The sequence below is a fragment of the Ornithorhynchus anatinus genome, chromosome 1 (genome assembly GCF_004115215.2).
Source record: "Ornithorhynchus anatinus isolate Pmale09 chromosome 1, mOrnAna1.pri.v4, whole genome shotgun sequence".
Taxonomy (NCBI): Eukaryota; Metazoa; Chordata; class Mammalia; order Monotremata; family Ornithorhynchidae; genus Ornithorhynchus; species Ornithorhynchus anatinus.
In genome coordinates, this window is record NC_041728.1 from 166,974,525 (window position 1) to 166,998,535 (window position 24,011).

Consider the following 24,011-nt stretch of genomic DNA (forward strand, 5'->3'; position numbering starts at 1 on the left):
CCAGTCCTGGGAATCTGAAGGACATGGTTCTAATCCCAGTTGTGCCACTTTTCTGCTGGGTGACCTTGGGCAAGTCACTTCACTTCTCTGGGCCTCAGTAACCTCTTCTGTAAAATGGGAATTAAGACTGTGACAGGGACTGTGTTCAACCTGATTTGCTCGTTTCCACCCCAGGGCTTAGTATAGTACCTGGGTCATAGTAAACACTTCACAAATACCATTATTATTATTTTTATTGCAACTCATTAGGTTCTTCAGAGGAAACCCCGATCTGTCACTTGAAGGCAAGGTAGTCTATATTGGGAAGCCTTGGCATTCTTCAGGGTGGCTTTTGTATGAGGAGAGAAGAGTGGGAGGAGGATACCAAAGGGCCGCAGGATTTTAGTCTTCTTCCAGCTGGCTTCTCTTTATTCTGGAAAATGGTTTGAGTTCATGCCCTTTCAATCATCAATCAGTCAATCGTATTGACTGAGTGCTTACTGTGTGCAGAGCACCGAACTAAACACTTGGTAGAGTACAAAATAACAGACTTGGTAAGCATGTTCCCTACCCGCAACGCGTTTACAGTCTCTAGAGGCCTAGAGGAAAGAACATGAGCCTGAAGGTCAGATAACTGGCGTTCTACTCCCAGCTTTCCTATTTGTCTGCTGTGTTAACTTGAATAAGTCACTTAAGTCCTCTGTGCCTCAGATCCCTCATCTATGTAATGGGCATTCAATGCCTGTTCTTCCACCCCCTTCGATTACAAGCTCCTTGTGGGAGGGTCTGGACCTGAAGAGGTTATCTTCTATGTATCCTAGTGCATAGTACAGTTCTTAGTACATAATAAATTAACAAGTACCACATTTATTGTTATTATTCTTATTATTATCTTCCTAGGACTTAGCAGAATCTTTAGTATGTAGTCATTCTTGCCAGACACTTCCCAAGACCTCGGGGTGAAGAGAAAGCAAGGAAAAGCCTCCTAGAGTGTATACTGGGGATCCTGATTCCATGATCCTGGTCTCTTCCAATGCCAAGCAAGAATAAAGTAGAAACATGAGAAGCAGCATGGCATAGTGGATAGAGCACGGGCCTCAGAAGCCATAAGTTCTAATCACGGCTTCGTCACATGTCTCCCGTGCAACCTTGGGCCAATCACTTCACTACTGTGTCACTTCTGTGTCACTTCACTTCTCTGTGCTTCAGTTGCCTCATCTGTAAAAAGAGGATGGAGACTGTGAGCTCCAAGTGGAAGAGGGACTGTGTCCAACACAATTTGCTTGTATCCACCCCAAAGTTTAGTGCAATGTCTGGCACGTAGTAAGGGCTTAACAAATACCCTAATTACAATTATTATTATTATAAGTGCTCTGGTTTTGAGGGCTTTGTTGGAAAAGGCTTCCAGGGGCTGAGGTGCTAAGTTTTCATATTGAGGGCAGAGACTTAGGGGGGAAGATCTTCAATCACATTTGAGGTGCCTTCACCCTGCTTCAAGGTTTCCGTGCGTTTGGCTGAGAATGAGCAAGCCTGCAAGTCCAAAAACTTGAAGGAGAGAAACAAGTGTCCTTGTTCATTCATCATTTATTCATTCAGTTGTATTTACTAAGCACTTACTGTGTGCAAAGCACTGTGCTAAGCGCTTGGGAGACTATACTATAACAATAAAAAAAACACATTCCCTGCCCACAGTGAGCTTACAGTCTAGAGGGAGAGACAGACATTAATATGAATAAATAAATGACAGATACAAACATAAGTGCTCCCCTCAACTTGATTGCCAATATGGAGTGGTTACCGAGAGTCTCCTCTCTCAGGATGGCATCTGGAGAGCTTCCAGTACTTTACCAGTCTCGACTATGGGAGGGAGAGTCAAGCAGAGGCCTACCCATTCCATTCCTAGCTTGGCCAGTGACTAGTGAGTGTAAGGCAATCTGCTACAAGTCAAAGCTCACCTGTGCTGGGCAGCAGTGGCATGGGCGGAGACTCAAGTTTATTGCAAGGAAGAGCGCAATGGTAATTCACTTCCAGATGTTGACCAGGTAAGCTCTGTGGATCCATGACCAGAATGGTTGCAGATGGAGTCAGGGTGTTCTGGGACAGATTTGTCCGTGGAGTCGCTATGGGTCGGAAATGGATCCACAGCATAAGACAAGATCTAGAGTCCAGCTCTTACACACCCTCCAGAGAATCTCTCATCATTTCCACCATCTAGCACAATCTGCACTTCCTCTCACAAATGATCCACACATGGCAGTAATCTCTTCAGGGAAGCCAAACCTGCAGAGCACTATCTAGTACTTACATCTGGATAGTAAGTGCTTAACAAATGCCATCATTATTATCACACGTTTTCTTTCTCTTTACCCATGGAATTAGAGTGTGAGCCATTGGTGGGCCGGGATTGATTCTATCTGTTGCTGAATTGTACTTCAATAATAATAATAATAATAATGTTGGTATTTGTTAAGCGCTTACTATGTGCCGAGCACTGTTCTAAGCGCTGGGGTAGACATAGGGGAATCAGGTTGTCCCACGTGGGGCTCACAGTCTTAATCCCCATTTTACAGATGAGGGAACTGAGGCACGGAGAAGTTAAGTGACTTGCCCACAGTCACACAGCCGACAAGTGGCAGAGCTGGGATTCGAACTCATGAGCCCTGACTCCAAAGCCCGTGCTCTTTCCACTGAGCCACGCTGCTTCTCCAAGTGCTTTCCAAGTGTACTAGCTTTCCAAGTGCTAGTACAGTGATCTGCACAAAGTAAGCGCTCGATAAATACGATTGAATGAATGAATGACCCTTCGATCAGGAGGTTGCTGCTGGGCTAAGATGAGGGAGTGTGCAGTGGCCTAGTGGATAGAGCATAGGCCCGGGAGTCAGTCAGATCTGGGTTCTAATCCCAGCTCCACTACTTGCCTGCTGTGTGACCTTGGGCAAGTTACTTCACTTCTCTGGGCCTCAGTTACCGTGTTTGTAAAATGGGTTTTAAGACTGTGAGCCCCACATGGGACAGGGAGTGGGTCTAATGTGATTTGCTTGAATTCCCCCTACAGCACTTAGTATAGTGCCTGGCACAAAATAAGCTCATACAAATACAGCCATAGTAATTATTTTGCTTTGCAGTGAGTGGCTTCTCACAATCATTTATTTATTTGTATTTATTTGTGTTCATGTCTCCCCCCCCAAGGCCAAGACAATAAGCCACTGTGGGCAGGGAATGTGTCTGTTCATTTTTGGATTTTACTCTCCCAAGAGCTTGGGGGTCAGAGGTAGTGGGTTCTAATCTTGTTACCACCACCTGTCTGCTGTGTGACCTTGGTCAAGGCACTTCACTTCTCTGTGCCTCAGTTTTCTCATCTGTAAAATGGTGATTGAGACTATGAGCCCCATTTTGGACAGGGACTGTGTCCAACACAATTTGCTTATACCCACCCCAGTGATTAGTACAGTGCCTGGAACATAGTAAACACTTAACAAATACCATCATCATTATTATTATTAATAAGAATAAAGCTTAGCTTTGGGATATCAACTGAGCATTTATCATCATTGTTTAATATTATTATTATCATTGTTATTATTATTTTGTCTGCTGACTGCTTACCACATGTCAAGCCCTTACTATGTATCTGTTCAAAGCACTGGGATAAATTCATTCATTCATTTATTCAATCATATTTATTGAGTGCTTACTGCATGCAGACCATTGTACTAATGGAGAGCTTGGGGGAGTACAATAAACAATAAGCAGACACATTCCCTGCCCACAACGAGCTCTAAAGGGATGAGCTCACATCTAGAAGTTAATCAGTTCTGAGAAAGTCCCTGTCCCACATGGGGCTCATAGTTTCAGTAGTACAAAGAACAAGTATTGAGTCTCCATTTTACAGATGAGAAAACTGAAGCTCAGAGAGTTAAGCGATTTGCCCAAGACCACACAGCAGGCAAGTAGAAGAGGTGGGGATTAGAAGCCAGATCCTCTAAATACCAGGCCCATGCTCTTTCCACTAGGCCAAGCTGCTCCTCTGTAATGGAGACATTCATCAAAGCAGCACCTGTAATATGAACCAGGAGAATTTGAAGCCACGGGAGACCTAGAGAAGTAATTCAAGGCAAGATATAATGAGATTCTAATTTAATACAAACTAAAGAGGGATGACAGCAATCAAAATGTACTCACAGTTGACCAATTGGATTGACTGAGACCACACTATCTTCTTTTTCCAAATTGTTGCGTTTTCAAAAATCATATCCAATTATGCTATTTCTCTCCAGTCAGAGTCTTCTTAAGAAAAAAAATGATTTCATAGGTGCATGCTGTTTAGGATTCAGTGATTCCCAAGTGATTTACCTTATGAAAAAGTTGATGAGGGGAGCATCAGAATGATTGGATTACGTATTGCTATTTATTTGCTTGCCTTCTCACAGGGTAATCAATCTTCTCTATCCAGCTACGAATTGAAGATGCGGGTGAAGCTGAGCTGAGTTACAGTGTTATTGTATCGAGATAGCGGTAACATTCAGAATCTTTTTGGAATGTTCACAACAGTCACCTTCATTTCAGTCAACAAAATGGGACTCCAATTTTTTCTCACGCATGGAAATGGTATTTCCTTCCCTTGTCCGGAAAATGGAATCGTAGTCCTAGAATGAATTCCACTGGAATGACCTCCCCAATCCCCCTTCCTCCGGTCTGAACTTACCTATCCTCACATGCAGATGGATTGCAGGGAAGCAGGGTGACCTTGTGGATAGAGCCCAGGCCCAGGAGTCAGAGGACCTGACTACTTATCCCAGCCTTGCCTGCTATGTGACTTTGGACAAGTAATGATAAGAATGATGGTATTGATTAAATGCTTATTCTGTGCCAGGCAATGGCCTAAGCACTGGGGTAGATACAAGCAAATAGAGTTGGACACAGTCCCTGTCCCATGTGGGGCTCATAGTCTTAACCCCCATTTTACAGACGAGATAGCTGAGGCCCAGAGAAGTGAAGTGACTTGCCCAAGGTCACACAGCAGACTAGTGGCGGAGCCGGGATTAGAACCCATGACCTACTGACTCCCAGGCCCAAGGTCTATCCACTGTGTCTCCGTGTTTCAGTTCCCTCATCTCATGGATAGAGATTCAGAGCACGGGCTTTGGAGTCAGAGGTCATGAGTTCGAATCCCTGCTCCGCCACTTGTCAGCTGTGTGACTGTGGGCAAGTCACTTAACTTCTCTGTGCCTCAGTTACCTCATCTGTAAAATGGGGATTAAGACTGTGAGCCCCACGTGGGACAACCTGATTTCCTTGTGTCTTCCCCAGCGCTTAGAACGGTGCTCGGCACATAGTAAGCGCTTAATAAATATCAACATTATTAATACCTGTTTTCATTCCTAGATTGTGAGATGATGTTGTTTTGTTACGTTTTGTTCTGTTTTGCTTTGCTGTCTGTCTCCCCCGTTTAGACCGTGAGCCCGATATTGGGCAGGGATTGTCTCTTTCTGTTGCCGAATTTTATATTCCAAGAGCTTAGTACAGTGCTCTGCACATAGTAAACGCTCAATAAATACTATTTAATGAATGAATGAAAGTGGGCCCTGATTATCTTGTATATACGCCAGTGCTTAGTACAGCCCTTGGAACATAGTAAGCACAACAAATACTATAATTATTATTGTTATGATTAGATGGGTATCCCTTCAATTCGTAGAGATGATCAGGGATCTGATTTGAAATTCTCCAAGAAACAGCATGGTTTAGTGGATAGAGCAAGGGCCTGGGAGTCAGAAGTACCTGGATTCTAATCCTGGCTCTGCCATGTGTCTGCTTTGTGACCTTGAGCAAGTCACTTCACTTCTCTGTGCCTCAGTTAACTCATCTGTAAAATGGGGATATAAAGTATGAGCCCCATGTAGGGACATAAACTGTGTCCAGCTGACTACTTGTTTTGTTCTGTTTTGTTTTGTTGTTAGTCTCCCCCGTTTAGACTGTGAGCCCATTGTTGGGCAGGGATTTTCTCTATCTGTTGCTGAATTGTACATTCCAAGTGCTTAATACAGTGGTCTGCACATAGTAAGCCTCAATAAATGTGATTGAATGAATGAGTGAACGAATGATTAACTTGCATCTACCCCAGTGCTTGGAACAGTGCTTGGCAAATAGTATGCATTTAACAAGTACCATTATTGTTATTATTATCATGATTTTTCACTTTCATACTCACTCAGGTGACACCAACCACCAGGGGCGAGAAGGTAGACCACAGAATAACAGAATCAATTAAAAATGACCCCTTTAGACTAACTTCATTCTTGGGCAGAGAACATATCTACAATTCTGTTATATTGTTATAATAATAAAAATGGTATTGTACTCTCCCAAGTGCTTAGTACAGTGAATGTTCAATATTTTACTATTGATTAACTGGTGGACTGAAGAAATGAGTAGCATAATGTTCATTAGGATGAACACCTAGGAGAGTATTCTCAGAAGGAGAGAAAACAAACTTCAAAAACACAAGATGGAATATGGGCAGAAATGGCCAAAAAACTAAAATGGAATAGGGATAACCATTCAGAAATGTGTCTACAAAGTAATGCTGTTAGGAAGGCAGAAATCCCAATCCCTCTAGATTGTAAACTCATTGTGGGCGGGGGCTCTGACTGTTATATTTTTGTGTTGTACCCTCCCATTTAGTATAGTGCCCTGCACACAGTAAGTGCTTAGTCAATATGATTGATTGATTATTGGAAACCTAGGAAATCAAGCAGCGAGCCCTAACAAAATTAGCTAAATCTCTGCTTCTCTTTTCTATTACTTATGGTTCATAATGATGTTTATTGGGTGTCCACTTGGTATAATGCACTGTACTGAGCTCTTGAGGAAGTTCAACAGAAATATGAGACATGCTCCCCTGTCCAAAAGGAGCTAATACTACAACTTTCATTCATTCATTCAATCGTATTTATTGAGTGCTTACTGTGTGCAGAGCACTGTACTAAGCACTTGGAAAGTACAGTTCGGCAACAGATAGAGACAATCCCTACCCAACAACAGGCTCACAGTCTAGAAGGGGGTGACAGACAAAACAAAGTTAGAAAGACATAGAGATATCTATAAATAAATAGATCAATCAGAATGAATATGGGAATGTACTGTTAATAAGTAGTCAGTAGTAATAATAGTAGTAGTCAGTAGTAATAATGCCATAATAATAGTAGTGATGATTAATAGTAATAATAATACTAATAATGATAATAGTATTATTTGTTAAACAACCTTGTTACTCTGGGCAAAGCCGGGTCCTAAGCACTGAAGTAGATATGAGATAATCAAGTCTGACACAGTCCTTGTCACACATGGCTCTCACAGTCTAAGTTGAAGGGAGAAAAGGAGTAAAATCTCCATTTTATAGGTGACAATCCAAGTGAGGTGCCCAAGGTCACACAACAGGCAAGGAACAGACTCACAATTAGAACCTGGTCCTCTGACTTTCAGGCCCATGCTCTTTCCACTAGGCTTCGCTCCTTCTCATTGCAGGAGATAGACAATGCCATTCCCAGAAATTCATGGTTTCCCACTGTCTCATCAGGAGCTCAGCAAATGCTCGGGATAATGTGGCTGGAAGTGTTCTGGGACTCAGATTCTCAGTCTTTAGATGTGTTCACACCTGTGTATGACTAGAAATCTATTTGGAGTGTTTAGAAATTTATTTGTGTCCTTATGTTCACTGGTATTTGGTAAGTGCTTACTAAGTGTTAAGGATTGTACTAAGCATGAGGAAGAACAGATAATGATTCCCCATTTGGGAGATCAGGGAACTGAGGCACAGAGAAGATAAGTGACTTGCCCGAGGTCATGCAGCAGACAAGTGCAAGAGTTAGGATTCAGTGCTACACAGTTTTCATTCCTATGCCCATCCTACAATTTCCATATGTGATGAGTGGGTTGGATCCCCAGTTTTTCCATTCCTCTGGACTGTAAATTCATTGTCAGCAGGGAATGTGTATGTTATATTGTTGTGTTGTACTGTCCCAAGTGCTTAGTATAGTGCTCTGCACACAGTATGTGCAATAAATGTGGTTGATTGATTGACTAATGTCTTATAGACATGCGCAAAGAGGGAGGATGGAGACCTTTAACTGAGGAGAAAGATGTGGAATTGTTTTTAAGCCTAATGGTTATTTAAACCTATCTGTAGGGATGGAAATTAGTTCTTAAATGATTTGTAAAATTGACAGTTCTGAGATTAAAACCTACAAAAAGCATTATGATTGCTTGAAGAAAGGTACTATATAAATGGAGTAGAGGTCTGATTATAGAAAGGACCATATTTTCCTGCACTAAGCGTGGATAGAACTGTCAGACTTAGCTCCATGAATTCAACCATCCATGCATGCTCAACAACTTTCAAACACATTGGTTTTAGCTCCGCCATCTCAGCACCTCTATCAACCTCTCCCCTACTCATTATCAGTACCTCAAATCTTATTAAACCTTCAACTTATGTATCTATCCCGGCTCTGCCACTTGTCAGCTGTGTGACTGTGGGCAAGTCACTTAACTTCTCTGTGCCTCAGTTACCTCATCTGTAAAATGGGGATTAACTGTGAGCCTCACGTGGGACAACCTGATTACCCTGTATCTACCCCAGCACTTAAAACAGTGCTCGGCACATAGTAAGCGCTTAACAAATACCAACATTATTATTATTATTATTATTTATTCCCATCCTTGGTATATAATAATTTTAATAATGATAGTTCTGGGGTAGTACAAGCTAATCAAATTGGACACAGTCTCTGTCCTATATGGGGCTCACAGTCTTAATCCTTATTCTACAGGTGAGGTAGCTGAGGCACAGAGAAGTGAAGCGAAATGACCTTGTCCAAGGTCATACAGCAGACAGGTAGCGGAGATGGAATTCAAACCCAGATCCTTCTGACTCCCAGGCCCATGCTCTATCCACTAAGCCATTCACAAATGAGCACTCAGTTTTATTTATTCTGATTCCACTGCTCCCAAATGTTTCTATGTCTGCCTCCATCATTAGAATGTAAGCTTTTTGGAGGATTTCACCTCTGTCAAAATTTCCAAGCGTTTTGCACAGTGGGTGGCATGCAGAAGTGTTAAATGGCATTATTAATAAAAAAATACTATTACCAACTACTAGTCAGTCAGTCATATTTATTGAGTGCTTACTGAGTGCAGAGAACTGTACTCTGAACTGGGGAGAGTACAATATAACAGTAAAGCAGACAAAGGCTGAGTTGTGGAAGGAGAGAAGTGAGGTGAGGTAGGAGGGAGAAAGATGATGGAGTGCTTTAAAGCCAATGCCGAGGAGTTTTTGTTTGATATGGAAGTGGAGGGGCAATCACCGGAGTGGTTTGAGGAGCAGGGTGACAGGTTCTGAACGTTTTTGTAGAAAAATGATCCAGGCAGCAGAGTGAAGTATGGACTGGAGTAGGGTGAGAGAGGAGGCTGGGAGGTCAGCAAAGAGGCTGATGCAATAATCCAGGCGGGATAGGATGAGTGACCATATTAACGAGGTAGTAGTTTGGATGGAGAGGAGAGAGTGGGTTTTAGCGATGCTGTGAAGGTGGAACCTAGAGGATTCAGTGATGGATTGAATATGTGGGTTGAATGAGAGAGAGGAGTCAAAGATAACACCAAGGTTACAGGTTTATGAGACAGGAAGGATGATGGTGTCATCTACAGTGATGGGAAAGTGAGGGGGACGACAGGGGTTAGGTGAGAAGACAAGGAGCTTTGTTTTGGACATGTTTACCTTGAGATGAAGGGAGACCATTCAAGTAGAGATGTCTTGAAGGCAGGAGAAAATGCAAGAGTAGAGAAAGGGAGAGATTTCGGGGCTGGTGATGTAGATTTGGGCATCATCTGCATAGAGGTGGTAGTTGGTGGGGGTGGCTTTTGAGAGGAGGCAGATGATCTCCTCAAAAGATATTTCTGGGAAGGAGGAGAGAACTGAAGAAGGGGCCAGAAGTGGGAGGGACAGAGGAGAGGCGATTTTAGGGAGCACATTCCTGATGGTGTCAATTTTCTTAATAAAGTAGGTGGCCAGGTCATTGAGGGCAAGGGATGGGGGAAGCAGGGGGACAAGGGGCCTGAGGAGGGCATTAAATGTCTGGAACAACTGGTGAGGGCGTTGGGCGTGGTTCTCAATGAGGGTGGAGAAATAGCTCTGCCAGGCAGAGGAGAGGGTGGAGTTAAAGCAAGCAAGGGTAAACTTGAAGTGGACGAATTCGGCCTGATATTTAGATTTCCGCCCGCAGTGGCTTGAGCATGAGAGTAAGGAGGCGAACTGTGCAGGTGATCCAGGGCTTGTGGGTAGTGGTACGAGAATGACGAAGAGCTGCTTAGTGCAATGTGTGGCACTTAGTAACCACTTAACAAATACTATAAAAAAGAAAGGATTGGGCCAGACATCTCTATCTGGGCAGAGCAGCCTCCCAGTCAGTCAATCATATTTATTGAGAGCTGGCTGTGTGCAAAGCATTGTACTAAGCACTCGGAAGAGTACAATGTAATAAAAAGCAGATAAATTCCCTGCCCACAATATGCTTACAATCTAGAGGGGAAGATAGACATTGATATAAATAAATAAATTATAGATATGTAAATAAGTGCTGTGGGGCTAGAAGGGGCGATGAATAAAGGGAGCAAGGCAGGGTGATACAGAAGGGAGCGGAGAAGAGGAAAGGAGGGCTTACTCAGGGAAGGCTTCTTGGAAGAGATGTGCCTTCAATATGCTTTGAAGGGGGGGAGATTCATTTTTTGTAGGATATGAGAAGGGAAGGCATTCTGGGCCAGAGGCAGGATGTGGACGAGAGGTAATATAGACAAGATGGAAGTACAGTGAGGAGGTTGGCATTAGAGGAGAGAAGTAGGCAAGCTGAGTTGTGGTAGGAGAGTAGTGATTGGCAGTCCTTGCCCCTACCAGCAGCCTGCAACTGGCGGTGTAGACTGGTGATGATGTTCGGGGCAGCAGCTGCAGCAACAGCCATGACCATGGAGCCACTTTCCCCACTCTTCTCCACCTGCTTGCTCAGGTTCTACCTCAAACCCCAAGATCATTTCCCCCAACATTACCAGGGGAATGCAGTACATTGAAATGCAATGAAATGGAAAGCCAGCCTCACCACTGGCTTTAAGGCACTCAATCCCCTTGCCGTCTCCTACCTCACCTCGCTACTCTCCTACTACAACCCAGCCAGCACACTTCGTTCCTCTAATGCTCACCTTCTCACTCTACCTCCATCTTGTCTATCTCTCCGTTGACCTCTCGCCCACCTCTGGCCTGGAAAGCCCTCCCTCCTCATATCAGACTGATAATTGCTCTCCCCCACTTCAAAACCTTATTGAAGGCACATCTCCTCCAAGAAGCCTTCCCTGACTAAGCCCTCCTCACCTCCTCTTCCATTCCCTTTTGTGCCACTCTTCCTTGCTTATTGTCTGTCCAACCCTCTAGACTGTGGCATTAGGGGCAAGAATGTGTCTGTTGTTACATTGTACTCTCCCAAGGGCTTAGTACAGTGCTTTGCACACAGTAAGCACTCAACAAATACAATTGAATGAATGAATGAATGAATGAATGAATGAATGAGAGGCCTGGGTCATGGCAAACATAATTCATAAAGACAAGATCTGTGGGAGCACAGTCACCTGGGGAATAGTGTGGAGGGTTATTCCATGATAATTATCTTTTTTGTTAAGCACTTACTATGTGCCAATCACTGTCCAAAGTGCTGGGGGTAAATAATCGGATCCTATATGGGACCCACAGTCTAAATAGTAGGGGGAACAGATATCAAATCCCCATTTTACTGATGACAAAACTGAGGTGCAGTGAAGGTCATACAGCAGGGAAATGGCAGAGTGGGATTAGAACCCAGGTCCTCTGACTCCAAGGCCTGTGCTCTTTCCACTAGGCCATATGTGTCTTCTTGTTGCAGCTACCTCCATTTTAGTGGGAACAGAGAGTGAAGCCTGACTCTTTGTGTCTAGTTCTCTCTGTGTCTCTTTCCTGGTTTCTTCTTCCCCCATTTTCAGACCTCGGACATCGCCTAGAAACAGTTTGCCTCGTGAAAAGAGCACAGGACTGAGCATCAGAAGACCTGCCTTCTGATCTCACCGCTACCCCTTGCCTGCTATGTTATCTTGGATGAGTCACAGCTTCTCTGTAGCTCAGTTTCCTCATCCATTAGACTGTGAGCCCGTCATTGGGCAGGAATTGTTTCTATCTGGTGCCGAATTGTCCATTCCAAGTGCTTAGTACAGTGCTCTGCACATAGTAAGTGCTCAATAAATACTACTGAATGAATGAATTTATAAAATGAGAACTAAGTACCTGTTCTCCCTTCCTCTTAAACTACGAGCCCCTTGTGGAACAGGGATTTTGCCTAATTTGTTCATCTTGTATCTACCCGAGCACTTATACAGGGCTGGGGACATAGTGAACACTTAACAAATACCAAAATGACTATCTCAACTTCAGCTCTGCTTCTTCCCTGTCCCATTTTGCATAATCATAATTCTTTTCCCCAAACCCTCCCTCTCCAGTGATACAAGGGATCTGCCCACCCTGATATAATAATAATGATGATAATGGCAATTATTAAGCACTGTTCTAAGCTCCAGGTTTACACAGCAGGCAAGAGTCAGAGCTGGGATTAAAACTCTGCACACAGTAAGCACACAAAAAACACGATTGATTGACTGATTGATTGATTGATTCTTTCAAGGGACTAATGGAATTCTTCCTCAATGCAGGCTCAGTGTACTCCTGCTGACATTCCACCAATGGGCCTTCACTGCGTGGAGATTTCATTCCACTGCACTGTAGCCAGAGCAAACGAAACAAGTCTCCCTTCTTTCTTGAGAGTTTATTTTTCTCTTTCAAGCAGAAAATCGCATTTGGTCAACTGCAAATAGCAATCAGCCACCACAACATTGGAATTTAGTGCAGAAGCCAGAACCTGCAAGTCGTGTAATGTCTTTTAGATAGTGTAAGAGAAGGGAGGTAGAGAAAGAGAAAGAGAGAGAAAGAGTGAGAGAGAGAGAAACAGGGTGATGGAAAAGTAGGAGATGGAGACTGTGAAAGGGAGAATGAGAATCCAGAAGAAAGAGAAAAAAAGGGAGACAGGCAGGGAATCAGAAAGATAAAAGGACTGGAAAAGACAGGGAGGCAGAGACAAAGAGAGACTGAGAAACAGGGAGGCAGAGAAACAAAGGGAAACAGATGGAGAGGCAGGGAGGCAGAAAGACAAAGGGACACAAAGACAAAGGGAGTGAGAGAGACAGGGAGGCAGAGAGTCAAAGGGAGATGGAGAGACAGAGAGACAGGAGAGTCGGGCAGACAGAGGAGGGACAGGAAGATATAGACAAGATGCAAACGTTAAATAGAGAAGTGAAAAAATGTGCAATTAATTAAAGATCTGCGCATGTGTGTCTTTATGTATTTTAGGCACAATCTACTCAACGTATCGCAGGCCTCAAATTCTCTCTCATTTTTTTTGTTTTCTTCTCTAGTCTTCACTTACCTTTTACCAAGTTCATGGAGGGAGATAGAGTGACACATCTCTCATCCTGTGGCTTTTACTGTCTATACCTCCTGTCATGACTGTAGCCTCTGCTTGGGCACACTGAGTGCTTCTGTCTTACACATTCTTAGCCAAATCCAGTGCCAGGTGCTGTCACTTGGTACCCTGTCAATATTTATCTCTGAATCACTACTACAAGGGAAGACAATGTCATGTCAGGAAGGATAGGGGTTTTTTTTACTCAGAGACTACTCTTTTCCCCAATACTCTTTCCACTTTTTTGATCTCTTCTATTTTTTGCCGATTACTTATTCTTCAGTACTGCTGCTGATTTTTTTTTAACTCCTGCCTTTCCTTTGCCCTCCTTTCGCTTCGCATTGTGCATCAGCCTTGCAAATGACCATGACCTCCCAGGACTGCTGGCATATTTTTGTGGGTGGGCCTGAACACTTTCTGAAATTATCTACAGGGCTATTGTAGGAACTGGTTCTCTGTTCTTTGCATATGATGACCAGCAACTTTCTTTGTCTCTATGGTATATTACCAAGGGAAAGACTGTGGCACCTTACTCTGTTCCTTTCTGTCCTTTCTTTCCCTAGGTTTCTCAGTTTCCTCTTAACACATGTATCTTACCTTCGCTCTTTTTTGTTTTGTTTCTGTTCTTTTTTTTCTCTTTTGTTCTATTTCCAGTACCAGGCAGGTTGGAGTAGCAATTGCATAAAGTGGTGCCACTCCATGAACTTTTGTGGGGGAGGCGTTGGGCGGTATTTGGGGAATCTGAAGAGATTTGCTCAGGACTGTAATTTCCAGGGTAAGTAGAAGCCTATTTTCATTTCAGAAATTGATGGTGTAAAAGAAATCAGTGCTTGACAGAGAGGCTGAAAAGGAATGAAATAGATGGAGAGAGGACCTGCCCAAGCAGAGATCTGCCCGCAAAGGGCAGAGAGATTAGCCAAGGAATCAATCATTTATTCATTCAGTAGTATTCATTGAGTGCTTACTGTGTGCAGAGGACTGTATTAAGCACTTGAAAAAGTACAGTACAACGATAAACAGTGACATTCCCTGTCCAAGTGAGTTTACAATCTACATAAGGGGGAGAGAAACATCAGTACAAATAAATAAAATTACAGATATGTACATAAGTGCTGTGGGGCTCCGAGTGGGGAAGAGCAGAGGGAGCAAGTCAGGGTGATTCAGAAGGGAGTGGGAGATGAGGAAAAGTGGGGCTTAGTCTTGGAAGGCCTCTTGGAGGAGATGTGCCTTCACTAAGTCTTTGAAGGGGGGAGAGTAATTGTCAACCAATCAGTCAAATTAATCCATGGCACTTATTGAGCACTTATTGTGTGCAGAACACTGTAATAATAATAATAATGTTGGTATTTGTTAAGCACTTACTATGTGCACAGCACTGTTCTAAGCGATGGGGTTGATACAGGGTAATCAGGTTGTCCCACGTGAGGCTCAGTCTTCATCCCCATTTTATAGATGCCATACTACCAATCAATCAATCAGTCAGTGGTATTTATTGAGCTATCACTGTGTGCAGAGTACTGTACTAAGTAGTTGGGAGAATACAGTATAACATAACAGAGTTGGTAGACACATTCCCTGCCCACAGCCAACTACATGGGAGAGTAATAATAATAACTGTGGTACTTGTTAAGTGCTTACTATGTGCCAGGCACTGTAATAAGGACTGGGGTTGGTACAAGATTATCAGGTTGGGTACAGTCCCCGTCCCACACAGGACTCACATTCTTAGTCCCCATATTGCATTTGAGCTAACTGAGGTACAGAGAAGTGAAGTGACTTGCCCAAGTCCACACAGCAGGCAAATGGTGGAGCTAGGAGTTGAACCCAAACAATCAGTCAATCAATTGTACTTACTGAGCTATGTGCAGAGCACTAAGTGTTGAGGGTGCAGAACAGAATTAGCAGACATGTTCCCTGTCCATAATGAGCTCACAATCTAGAGAGGGAACCTGACTATAATCTAAAGGGGTAGATCCTCTGCCTCCCAGGCCCATACTCTTTCCACTAGGCCACACCATTTTTCAACATTCAGCCTTTCCTCAAGGGCTCCCTCCAAAGAACAGGAAAATAATTGTGCTTGAGAAGAAATCGGCACTGACAGATAAAATCACTGACATTTGTGCCCAGCTCTTGGCCTGGCATTTCAAATGCGTGTCTCACAGGGTTGCAGGCCAAACATCCGTCTGCCCGCTAAGCCCGTATCGAGGTCCCATTCCACCCACTCACCTTGTATAGGATCGCCACCCTGCAGCTCACCCCATTATTAGGGGGTCCTGACATTCTCTGTCAAGGGAAGCGGAGAGTGCAACATCTTTAAGCAAAACCTGGCCTTCCCACCTCTCTGGAACAAGCAGGAGGGAGACAGAGCAATGAAAGATTAATTAAAAAAAACTTAAAAAGGAAATGATGGTGGCTTTTCCACCTCCTCCTCATGGAACACTCTGTCTTCCTCCCTCTCTGTCTTACTCTGAGTTTGAGACTTCGTGAAGGTCAAAGCATCCAAAAGTCAGGCTGGGGAATGGAGAATGGGGAATGGAGACAGGCCCTGCCCATTTTTTTGAAAACACTGAAAAAAAAAACCAACCCACTTATACTGAAATATGAAGTTGGGTCAACTTGGTGAATGCCAGGATGTTACGTTTAATATCAGGCTTATCTTTCATTTCTCCATCCTATTTCCCTCCCTATGGTTTAACTCAGCCACCTCAGTCCATATTCCCTTTAAACTTAGGTACTCCATCAATCAATCATTCAGTGTGCTTTATTGAGCACTGAGGACTTATATACATATCCTTTTACTCTGCTGCTTCACCTACCTGTAATCTAATTTACTGTCTATCTCTCCCTCTAAATCATAAGTTCCCAAAGGATCATATCTATTCAGTTCTATTCTACTAGGCTCAGTTCTGGGTCCCCTTCTTATCTCCATCTACACCAACTCTCTTGGAGAACTCATTCACTCCCATGGCTTCGACTACCACCTCTATGCAGATGATTCCCAAATCTACATCTCCAGCCCTGCTCTCTCTCCTCTGCAGTCTTGCATTTCCTCTTGCCTTCAGGACATCTCTACATGGTTGTCCTAAATAGAACTCCATTTCCTATGCAAACCCTTTCCTTCCCCTGATTTTCCCATCACCAAAGACAGCACCACTATCCTTCCTGTCTCACAAGCCCATAACCTTGGTGTTATCCTTGACTCATCTCTCTCATTCTGTCTGCATAGTAAATATGTCACCAAATCCTCTCAGTTCATAACATCGCTAAAATCTACCTTTCCCCTCCAACCTAATTGCTGCTACGTTAAACAAAGCACTTATTGCATCAAGCTCCTTGCTGACCTCTCTCCTGTCTCTTCCCACTTCAATCTATACTTCGCTCTGCTGCCTGGTTCATTTTTCTACAGTACCTTTTAGCCCTTGAACCACCAGTGGTTGTCCATCCACCACGACATCGAACAGAAACTCTTTACCCTAAGCTTTAAAGCACAAAATCACTTTGCCACCTTGCCCCCTCTTACCTTATCTCGCTGTTCAATAACAACCTAGCCCACACATTTCAGTCCTCTAATGCCAACCTACTCACTGTACCTTGATCTCGTCTAGCTCACCATTTATCTCACCATCTATCTAAACAATAATAATGAGATGTCCATCCCCTTGATTCTATTTATTGCTATTGTTTTTGTCTGTCTGTCTCCCCCGATTAGACTGTAAGCCCGTCAATGGGCAGGGATTGTCTCTATCTGTTGCCGAATTGTACATTCCAAGCGCTTAGTTCAGTGCTCTGCACATAGTAAGCGCTCAATAAATACTATTGAATGAATACTCCCCACCCTCAAAGTCTTGTTAAAATCACATCTCTTCCAAAGGCCTTCTCCATCTAACCCTCATTTCCTCTTCTGGATTTGCACCCCTATTCATCCTTCCCTTAGCCCTTCATCCTTTCCTTAGCCCCACAGCACTTATGTACACATCCATAGTATGTCCATTTATATAAACGTCTGATTCCCCCTCGGGATTGTAAGCTTTCTGTGACAGGGAACATGTCTACCAACTCTATTATAGTTTAATGTCCCAAGCTCTTAGAACATTTGCTCTGCACATAGTAAACACTCAATAAATATGATTGATTGATTATTATCGTACTCTCTTAGACATTCATAACAGTGCTCCCTGCATAATAATGTAATGGATTGATTGATACTGTACACATATAATATATGCATTTATATATGCAGAGTGGGGAGAGAGAGAGAGAAAGAAAGAGAGAGAAGAGTCTCCTCTTTTGGAGTTGATGTGGATCATACTGAGATCTACTCAATGCCTGTGAGTGAGGCCAGAAAGAGTGACACATACCTCACAATCCCTTTCTAATTGTGTTCACGCATGGATAGATCCTTGCAGAGCTAATGGATTTGTCTCCTGTGGGATCCATCTCCATTTGCAAATGTGCTTCTTGGTATCCTGACCAGCTCTCTTGAGGACTATGGGACATTCTTTTGTTCATCTCTGTTGCTGATGAAAGGGTTTTGGCCACATTTCTACAGTCGTTCCTCACCAGCCAAAAGAGTTGTGTTTTCCATTTTGTTTATATATGGAAATTAGCTGCATGATGATCATTAGATAAAAGTCAACTCCACTTTTCATGGAATCCTGCTGTCGCTTTGATTGAGACTGCTTCCTTATGTCTTTAAATAGCTTCTTCTGCTCTCAGGGCTTGTGGGGAATCCTAACCCTTTAGAGTAACTTGCTATTTCACGAGAATGAGTTCTGGCATAATGTAGTTTCATTGTCTGCCTTGATTAGAACTCTTTTGAAGGATTAGGGAATGTTCTTCCCAAAACACACTTCTGCCTGCATTCAGCACAATTCTGCCTCGTTGTGTATGGTGCCAGAGAAGGTATGCATGCTACAGTATGAATTTTCTGAAAATGAAGATTTTCAAAACACAATAATAATCAGTGATAATTTTGGTGTTTCTTAAGGACTTAACCTGTGCCAAGCACTGTTCTAAGCACTGGGGTAGATACGAGCTAATCCAACTGAAGTTAATATGTGTTCATTAACTTAGTGCCATTGATGAAACTGCTTAAGAAGTTCAATGTGTCTTCAATAATATGTCCAGGTCTTACAACCATAGCTGAATTTGAACATCCCTACCACCTTATAAGTCTTCAATTTCGTCTAGAGCTTCACTATCACTGAACTCTGTCTGAAAACCCAGGCTGACTTTTCTTCTTTGGTTTTCTTTTTCTTTATCCATGCACAGATCTTTCACTGGATAGTGTAGTGCCTAGGTAGCAGAATTTGGTGACAGGAGTACAAAATGTATAACATGTGTAGGGTTTTCAAGGTGTAGATCGTATTCAACTTCAGTTTTCTTCAGACTAATTTTTGTTTCATAGTGCTGTGCCAGCGAAGTAGTTTGTAATTATCTCCATAAATTCTTGCACATCGTAAAGCATGGTATCATAGAATAGGTTCAGCAGGAGTAGATGAATTATACAATCCTCCTTTCCTCAGAAGGTGATAGCAAAAAGGTCAGTTAGGGCATGTTCCACTCTGTCTCAAATGACAGTCCTGTTGTACAGTAGCCTAAGGAAATTGCTGAGCTACCACTGAAATAAGCTGCCAAAGGAGGTTTGGGATTCTAGAATTCTTTAAAATTAGTATGTGCAACATTTGCCTTGGATGCACAGAATGGGCCAAGATAACCTTTTGAAATATAGATAGATATGTATGAATATGTGTGTATTATTATCAAGGGCTCGTCGAGTCATTTCCAATTCATAGCAACTCTATGAATATATTTTCTCCAGAACTCCCTGTCTTCTGCCATAATCTGTAACCCTGCTATTGGTTCTTCTGATATCGTTGTTATGGTTTCTATCCATCTAGCTGCTGGTCTACCCCTTCCAAGTTTTCCCTGGACTTCTAGCATCTGTGTCTTTTCCAGAGAATTATTCCTCCAGATTATGTTTCCAAAATATGCATCTAAGTCGAGTCATTTGGCCTTCCAAAGATCACTTTGGCTTAATTTGCTCCAAAATCTATTTGTTTGTTTTTCAGGCAGTTCATGGTAATGGTAAAAGCCTTCTACAACACCACATTTCAAAAGAATCGATGTTCTTTCTATCCTGTTTTTTCAGTGTCCAACTTTCAGGTCCACACATTGTCACTGAAAACACCGTTGAACTGACAATTTGTATTTTTTTGGCTATTTTTACATCAGCACATTTCTTGACTTTTTCCCAGCCCTTAATAGCAATTTTTCTTAACATTATTCTTCGGCGTATTTCTTGACTTCTAGTTCCTTTAATTATTGATTATCAATGTGTATATATACAAATATATATATTTATTTTTAAATAGTACTTTTGTTAAAAACTTATTATATGCCAGACACTATACTAAGCTCTGGGACATACGCAAGGTAACCAGGTTGGGCACAGTCCATTTCCCACATGAGACTGACAGTCTTAATCCCCATTTTACAGAGGAGATAACTGAGGCCCAGAGAAGCTAAGTGGTTTGTCACAGAGCAGACAAGTAGCAGAGCCAGATTTAGAACTCAGGTCCTTTGACTCCCAGTCCTGTGCTCTTTCCACTAGACCATGCTGCTTCTCACTTGGTGACTCTATGTTCTGTAGAGTTTCTATCCTTTGAAGACAAGGCTGAGAATGATAATGAGGATGATGATGGTTAATTTGTACATGAAAATGGATTGTAAATTCTCATTAGATTGTAACATCTTTGTGGGCGGGGACCGTATCTATCAACTTTGATTTCCCCAAGTGCTTTGCACACAGTAAGTGCTTAATAAATGCCATGGATTATTTGAAAATGTACCCACTGTAAATCAAACTGGCAACCTGATGGAGTAGACTGAAAGCCATTTTCTTTTAGAAACTTTGAACTTGTTCTGAATCGTAAGATATACATCTATCAATCTGTCAAAAGTCACTGCTGGCTTGCAGTGAGTAGCCACTTTCTCACTTCGGTGGTCAAATTGCTGTCAGTTCTCTTCTGTAAAAGGATTCAGGGCTGTGTGAGAGATTTCCCTTTGCCAGCTGATCTTAAAGCTACTTATCTTTAAACAGACTGCCCTTTTTGTGAGTGTACTTCCAGGGCCATAAGTCCTTTGCTTATTGTTTCTTGTGACAGGTGGAGACAAGAATCTCACTGAGGTGGTAGAGTTTACCCAAGGATTCCAATGGTATATGAGTAAAAATGGATATGTTTTCCTTTACGTGGTTATAGAGACAAAAAGAAACCCAATCTGGATTTAGCTTGGTTTTCACTACATAAAAAAGGAAATGGTTCAAAAAAACACACCTAGACAGACAAAAGGATTATTTAAAGAGTTGGGTTCTAATCCCAGCTCCACCACTTGTTGGCTGAGTGATCTTGGGCATTTCACTCAACTTCTCAGCTCCTCAGTTACCTGCTCAGGAAACTGGGGATTAAGAGTGTGAGCACCATGTGGGTCATGGACTGTTTCCAACCTGATTAGCTTGTATCTACCCCAGTGCTTAGAATAGGACCTGAAACATAGTAAGCCCTTTACAAATACTGTTAAAAAAATAAACTCCCATTGTAAGCAAAAATCATCAATTTTATGACCCGTCCTTGAAATTAAGCTAAAGCTATGCCATTTTAAGTCTTTGGATATGGGTCATAGTCTTAAACATCTTTCTTGACCTCTTTTATTAGTACTAGCCAAATCCAATGGCTCCTACTCTCTCCTAATCCTCCTCGACCTCGTAGCTGCCTTTGACACTGTTGACCATCCCCTTCTCCTCACGCATTATCCAATCTTGGCTTCACAGACTCCATCCTCTCCTGGGTCTCCTCTTATCTCTCTGGCTGTTTATTCTCGGTCTCCTTCATGGACTCCTCATCCCCCACCCATTCCCTAACTGTAGAGGTTCCTCAAGGGCCAGTTTTTGGTCCCCTTCTGTTCTCCAGGCAATCCGCCACCAAAACCTGCCGGTCTCACCTTCACAACATCACCAAGATGGACCCTTTCCTCTCCATCCAAATTGCTACCTTGCTGGTACAATCTCTCATAATATCCCAACTGTATTATTGCATCAGCCTCCTCTCCGATCTCCCATCCTCCTGTTTCTCCCCACTTGAACCTATTAACTCATTTCTGTTCTGTTCTGTTCTCTATGCTCACTCCCTTGGTGAACTCATCCGCTCCCACTGTGTCAACTATCATGTCTATGCAGAAGACACCCAAATCTACATCTCCTCCCCTGTTCTCTCTCCCTCCCTCCAGGCTCGTATCTCCTCCTGCCTTCAGTACATCTTCACCTGGATGTCTGCCCGCCACCTAAAACTCAACGTGTCCAAGACTGAGCTCCTTATATTCCCTCCCAAACCCTGCCCTCTCCCCTACTTTCCCATCACTGTGGATGGCACTACCATCCTTCCCATCTTACAAGTCCACAGTCTCAGTGTCATCCTAGATTCCGCTCTCTCATTCACCCCACACATCCAATCCGCCACCAAAACCTGCCGGTCTCACCTTCACAACATCACCAAGATGGACCCTTTCCTCTCCATCCAAATTGCTACCTTGCTGGTACAATCTCTCATAATATCCCAACTGTATTATTGCATCAGCCTCCTCTCCGATCTCCCATCCTCCTGTTTCTCCCCACTTGAATCTATACTTCACTCCACTGCACAGATTATCTTTCTACAGAAATGATCTGGGCATGTCACTCCCCTCCTCAAAAACCTCCAGTGGTTGCCTATCAATCTTCACATGAAACAAAAATTCCTCATTCTTGGCTTCAAAGCTCTCCATCACCTTGCCCCCTCCTACCTCACCTCCCTTCTCTCCTTCTACAGCCCACCCCTTACACTCTGCTCCTCTTTGCTAACCTCCTCACTGTGCCTTGTTCTCGCCTGTCCCTCTGTTGTCCCCTGGCCCTCATCCTACCACTGACCTGGATTGCCCTCCCTCCTCACAACTGCCAAACTAACTCACTTCCTCTCTTCAAAACTCTACTGAGAGCTCACCTACTCCAAAAGACCTTCCCAGATAGATCTCACCCTTCCCCACTTCCCCTCCTCATTCCCCCTCCTCCCTCCCTCTTCTCTCCCCCCTTCCCCTCCCTAAAGCACTGTATATTTGTATATATTATTTCTCTTTTATTAGTGATATGTATATATCTTTGATTCTATTTATCTATTTTGATGGTATTGGTGCCTGTCTACTTGTTTTGTTTTGCTGTCCATCTCCCCCTTCTAGACTGTGAGCCCGTTGCTGGGCAGGGATTATCTCTATCTGTTGCCAAATTGTGCATTACAAGCACTTAGTACAGTGCTCTGCACACAGTAAGTGCTCAATAAATACAATTCAATGAATGAATGAATGAATAAATAGGATTTCCTGAGCCCTTACTGTGTACAGAGCACTGTACTAAGCTCTAGGAAAGAGTATGCTGCTGGAAATTAGACATGGATCCTGACCCTTGAGGCGCTCACAATAGGCAGAGGGGTAAACTGGAGACAGACATATCATGAGATAAGGACAAATATACAATACACAAAATGAAAAGAAAACTTGGTGCTGGAGCTAGAGGAGCGGAATTTCAGGTTTCTTATGAATCAGAGTCCACAGCATACCTGTAGCCACAGGAGTGGCTACCACATCCACTAATCTTCACCAGGTTGTGTAAAACCTCCTGCTGCAGGTGCTGTTCTCATTCCCGCCAGGATGATGGACAGCAGGACGAGATGGGTTCTTCTCGATGGCACATAGGAGAGCCGATGCTGCTTCTTGGAAGGCAGCCTGTCTGATTCACAGAGTGTCCCAGAGACAGGGGCCTTGGGTTACAGGGAGGAAGGTGGTTCACTTTGCCATGATGGAGGGAGGCCAAGAGCACACAGGAAGACAAGGCTACAGGCTGTGGTGAGAACCTATTAACTCATTTCTGTATCAAACAATGCTGACCTCAAAGGATTTTCTGTTTCTTCAGTGACTTCTTTATGTCTGCCCCTTATCTAGACCCCCTCAGGACTTATGGATCTATACCCTAACCTCAGAGTGTATGGCTATGCACTCACACCCATCATTCATGTCTATATGGCCATCCTGAGAACTCTCTGTATCTTTCCTCTATTTGTTCCTACCTGTCTTCCCCATTTGATGGTAAATTACTTGAGGGCAGGACCAGTATCTCTTACTCCTCTTATACTCTCTCTCAGTGTTAGAATAGTGATGATGATAAATAAATACTGAGGATGATAATGATGTGGTGATGACGGTGGTAGTGACGGTCAAAAGTAGTTACTCTGGGTGTCGTTATCCGATGTTCTGCTCATATCCCATTTTTCAGGAGTCTGTTGTAGTTCTGTCTTTTGGCCTCAAGGAATGTGAAAACATTTTTCTATATATCTACATCACCATCAGTACATGCACTAAAATTCT

General features: G+C 43.1%; 1 protein-coding gene and 1 non-coding gene across 2 annotated transcripts in view; both read left to right on the plus strand.

The window, feature by feature from the left end:
• The window catches only part of EPHB1 (EPH receptor B1), a 652,092-nt gene that overhangs the window by 368,407 nt on the left and 259,674 nt on the right, over positions 1 to 24,011 (plus strand). The window lies entirely within an intron of this gene.
• On the plus strand, positions 1,787 to 1,924 carry LOC114815730. The gene has a single exon (XR_003763537.1). It is a non-coding gene; the product is annotated as a small nucleolar RNA SNORA7 (small nucleolar RNA).